At 43.1% G+C, this 5,326-nt stretch overlaps 1 long non-coding RNA gene across 1 annotated transcript in view; it reads left to right on the forward strand.

The window, feature by feature from the left end:
• Window positions 1-1,970: 1,970 nt before the first annotated feature.
• The window catches only part of LOC122548059, a 17,197-nt gene continuing 13,841 nt past the window's right edge, over window positions 1,971-5,326 (forward strand). The window contains exon 1 of the long non-coding RNA XR_006311157.1: window positions 1,971-2,036. This is a non-coding gene — a long non-coding RNA (uncharacterized LOC122548059). The remainder of the gene's footprint in view (window positions 2,037-5,326) is intronic.

Below are 5,326 nucleotides of genomic sequence, written 5' to 3' on the forward strand. Positions count from 1 at the left end.
TCTTCTAAGCCTCCTAATCAAATATGATACATTTTGTCCTGAGAGAGGGGCCGGTGGGAATTTCTTGCTGAGGTTTTGTCTGTTTCAATGGAATGTTCTTTTGTTGAGTGATTTACACTGTTCCTTCAAATGATTTCCACTGTTAATTTACAGGCTCATATTTCAGTCTGTTTCGCCTCTTTATCTTGGTCAGTTCTCCTCTCAAACCCATGTAATTGGCTGTTTTTGTTTCTAGTTGTAGCTTGTCCTTTCTGTGATTCACTTTAGAACTTTATATTTCTTTAAACTGCACTTTATCACATTTTCCCTGAGGATCTCTCCAGGTGACATTACTCATTCACTAAGTTTCATCACACAACGGCCGCTTTGAGATGGTTATGTCCCTAGCCAGTTGCACAATTTGTTATTCAAAGAAACACTGAAAAAAAATTCTCTGACCTCCTCTTCCAATATCACTGTTGTCAGTGTGACTGTCCCAGATTATGTGAATATTGAAATTTCCCAAAATTATCACACTGCGTTTGTTAAAAAAATCCAATGAGTTCCTGTTTAATGCAGTGATGAGCAATGAAATGCTGTTTGGTGGCTAAAACTGTTCTGCTGCTTGTGCCCTTTGCAAGTAGTAGCCAGAATTTACATTCGGACTGACTCTACTTCATGATCTGAGGCCAAACGCTTTCTCTGTAATACCTTTATTATCCATTATTGTTAGCGTTGCCCATTTTGCCTGAGTTTCCACAAGGTAGTGAACCATTGAATATTTATGTTCCACCTTTTGTTCGCCCTGTAACCATGTCTCTCTGGTGTCTAAGTCTCTTTTATCTCTGTGTCACAAATCAATCTACCTTATTGAAGAGACATTATCCATTCCAAAAAAACATAATTTACTCTTTCCCACAATTTCCTGTCACAAACCGATTCCCTGAAGGACAGTCTTAGTTAAACTCTGTCCCTTCCTGTTCCTTTCTGCTTGTCTTCAGCCAGATTCCTATGCTGCTCCCATACTTCACCTTTTCCGTTTGGATTTGGAAAGCTCCTTTCACCTGAACCCTGTCCCAGCATCCTCTCTGTCAGTTGGAAGCCCTGCCCCTAAACGTACCGACATGATTGGCCAGTACACTGGTCCCAGCACAGTTCCAGTGGGACCATCTTAATGGATTATTTTTTAAAATCAGGTATGGGCTGTGGGTGTCTCTGGCTGACCAGCCTTTCTTGCCCAGCTCTAGCTGCCTTCGAGCTGAGTTACTTGCTCGGCCATTTCAAAGGGTAATTGAGAGGCAAATATTTTGCTGTGGGTACGTCGTGCAGACCATGTGTGGATGAGCAGATGTCCTTATCTGAAGGACGGGTGTTTGTTTTTTTTTTGTACATCAGCAATGGTTTCATATTTATTTATGGCTTGTTAAATACTAATTTTAAAATTATTGATTTCAAATTCCACCATTTCTGATGGTGGGATTCAAATCCACTTCCTCTGAATATTAGCTGAGGTTTTGGATACATGCTCTAGCAATAATACCACTCGGCCATCACTTCGCCTGCTCACTGGTTGCTCATCCCTGAGCACTGATACCAAGGCATCATGAAGCTAAACCCATTCTTCCAACATGACTGTGTGATCCTGAAGTCTTCCAGCACTCCAGTGATTTCACTCAGTCTCTCTCCATGTGGTATCCCTCACTGTGTGGATCTTATTGCCGCCTCTGTCAGCGCCTTCTGCTCTTGCAGTTATTGCAGATCCTGAGCCAACAGAATTCTCCACTCCAGAGAGATGCAAGAGCACAGGCCAGGGATGGAGTGGGATTTTACAGATGTCTTTGGGGCTCATTTCCATTCTCCATGTATAACCCTCACTGCATCAGTCTAATTTTCTATTCTGTCTATTTCTCTGTCTCCTGTATGTATTTAGGAAGTTCCTGAATCAATAGACTTTCCAATTGCTGGGTGTGTCGTCCAACACCCCATTGAGGATGATTGGTCAGCCAGAGAGACAAAAGGCAGGGAGATGTGGAGTCTTCAATACATCCTGCAGTGAGGTAAGATCACTCAGTGCACAGAGCAGGGAGCAATGAGAGGCCTCCTAATATTGCTAACAAGACATGATATAGATGCAGTGCTAGAGGGGGAGCACAATACAGTACAGACACACCCCTGGCTCAAACAGCACGTCTACATTAACTTACGTTGCACTGGGACAGCATGGGGAATTCATAGTTATCAACCAGGCCTATGGTATCTTAGCATCAGGACAACAGAGGGGAAAGCAGGCCTCCGATGAGAGGTTGGGAATGCTGCCTAGGATCTTTCTGTTCTGTGTTCTCCCTCCATCACTCTACTAAGACTCATTACTCTGCAACTCTTAACCTATGGCATGGCTTGTGCACCAGTGTCTTCAGTCATTTTTAACTCCTGTAACAGTTCCTGTCCCTGTAACCTCCTCCCTTCCCGATAGTCCCTCCACAAATTTGAAACGTACTGCATTTCAGACTACCATCCCCATTGCTGTAACTTGCTTCAGCGTCTACAACATGCTTTATTTCGGTACTGTAATCCTCTTTAGCTGGATACAGAGTGACACAGTGCAGAAACAGGAATCATCAATGCTGCCATGATGATTTCATATACTGAATGAGTCTCATTTGCCTGTGTTCGTCCCTTAGCTCTTCAAACCTTCCCCCCTCCATGTACCTTCCCAACTGTCTTTTCCATGTTGTCATTGTTCTTGTTTCTCCCATGTTCCCCTGGCAGTCTGTGCACCATCCTCTGTGGATAATGTTGCCCCTCAGCTCTCTCTTTATATCTTTGCTCTCTCATGTCCCGTTTGTACTCTCGAGTTTTGGACTCCCTTACCCTTGGCTATTCACCATTCTTAGGCCCAATCCTTGTGGCACTCCACTGGTCACAGGTCTCCAGTCTGATAAGCAACACTCCACCACCATCCTCTGTCTTCTACCTTTTGAGCCAGTTCTGTATCCAAACGGCTAGTTCTTCCTGTATTCGGTGAGATCAAACCTTGCAAGTCAGTCTCCCATGGGGACACTTGTCGAACGCCTTGCTGAAGTCCATATAGTTCACATCTACTGCTCAGCCCTCATCAATCCTCTTTGTTACTTCTTCAAAAAACTCAATCAAGTTTGTGAGACACGATTTCCCACTCACAAAGCCATGTTGACTATTCCTAATCAGTCCTTGCCTTTTCACATACATGTACCATCCTGTCCTTCAGGATCCCCTCCAACAACTTGCCCACCGCCGAGGTCAGGCTCACCGGTCTATAGTTCTCTGGCTTGTCTTTACCACCCTTCTTAAACACGTTTGCCAATCTCCAGTCTTCCGCCACCTCACCTGCGATTATCGATGACACAAATATCTCAGCATGAGTTCCAGTAATCACTTCTCGAGCTTCCCACAGAGTTCAAGGCTACACTTAATCAGGTCCTCGGAATGAACCCCCCTTTTATGCATTTCAAGACATCCAACACTTGCTCCTCTGTAATATGGACATTTTGCAAGGTGTCACCATATATTTCCCTGCATTCTATAAGTTCCATATCCTTTTCCACAGTAAAAACTGATGCAAAATACTCGTTTAGTATCTCTGTCTTTTAAACGTTGTAATTGTACCCACATCCACCTCTTCCTCAGGAAGTTCATTCCACAATCAAAACACCCTCTGTGTAACAATTTGCCCCCATGTGTTTTTTTTTTAACATCTCTCTCTTCTAACCTTAAAAATGTGGTCCTTCCTCTTGAGACTCCCCCATCCGGCGGAAAAGGCAACTACCACTAAATCGATCTATAGACCTCATATTTTAAAATAACCTTTTATAACATCACGTCTCAACTTCCAGGCTCCAGTGAAAAAAGACTCAACCTATCCAGCCATTTTTCAGAACTCAAGCCTTCCATGTCCAGCAATGTCCTGGAAAATCTCTTCTGAATCCCTGAAGCTTAATAATATACTCCCTATAACTGCACGACCAGAACTGGATGGAGTATTGCAAAACAGGCCTCACAAATACCTGCGTAATCTCAACATGACGTCCCAAATCCTCCACTCAATGGACTGAGCAATAGTCAGGCATACAAAGCACTGTCTTATCCATCCTGTGATGCAAACTTCAAGAATTATGTACCTGAACCCGGAGGTCGCTGTGCTCTAAAACACTAACCGAGGCTAGTACATTAATTGTATAACCATGTATGTTTTACCAAGTGCATTACCTTGCATTTATTCAGATTGAATTCCATCTACAGTTTTTCAGCCCATTCACTCATCAAGATCATTTTGTAATCTCAAAAACCTCCTTCACTGTCCACTAAGCCACCCTCCAGCCTTTCCAGCACATCGCACATCGCTGTCAATGGTACAAATACCTTTGCTCGGGGCTCCACAATTCCTTCCCTAGCATCGCACAATGTCCTGTGATAAACTTAATCAGGTCCTGGGGCTTTCCATAGCTTTGTGTCTTAAAACCTCCAGCACCACCTCTTCTGTAACATGCACTCTACTCAAGTCATAGAGATGTACATCATGGAAACAGACCCTTTGGTTCAACTCGTCCATGCTGACCAGAAGACGTAAATAAATCCAACCCATTTACCAGCATTTGGCTCATGTACCTCTAAACCCTTATTATTCATATACCCTTGCAGATATCTCTTAAATGTTGTCATAGTATCAGTATCTGTTACTTTCTCTCTCATCTCATTCCATACACACATCACCGTGTGCATAAAAAGCTATCCCTTCAGTCCCTTTTAAACCTTTCCCCTTTAACCTTAAACCTGTGCACTCTAGTTTTGGACTCTCCAACCCCGAGAAAAGACCTTGAATGTTTACACAATCCATACCCCTCATGTTTATACAAACCTCTGTCAGGTCACCACTCAGTCTCCGGTACTCCAGGGAAAATAACCCCAGCTTATTCAGCAACAACCCTGGCAACATCTTGTAAATCTTTTCTGAGCACTTTCAAATTTCACAACATCCTTCCTATAGCGGGGATACTGGAATGCAGAAAACTCCAAATGTGGTCTAACATATTACTCTTGTTCCCTGAGTTCCCCAGTCGTTGTCTACAGTAAGTTCTGGAGTAAAAAAATGTGTTTAAGGTCTTAGTCATATCATATGGTTCCACACATCAATGGTCTCATTGATCTTGAAGGGACGCTACTTTGTTTCGAGTTACTCTTTTACTCAATATATTTATACAATCACTTTTGGATTCTCCTTATCATTCTCTGCCAAGGCTATTTCATGTACCCTTTCTGCAATCCTGATTTCCACCCAAAGTGTATTCCTACAGCCCCTGTATATCCTCAG

The sequence above is a fragment of the Chiloscyllium plagiosum genome, unplaced genomic scaffold, assembly GCF_004010195.1.
Source record: "Chiloscyllium plagiosum isolate BGI_BamShark_2017 unplaced genomic scaffold, ASM401019v2 scaf_12018, whole genome shotgun sequence".
Lineage (NCBI taxonomy): Eukaryota > Metazoa > Chordata > Chondrichthyes > Orectolobiformes > Hemiscylliidae > Chiloscyllium > Chiloscyllium plagiosum.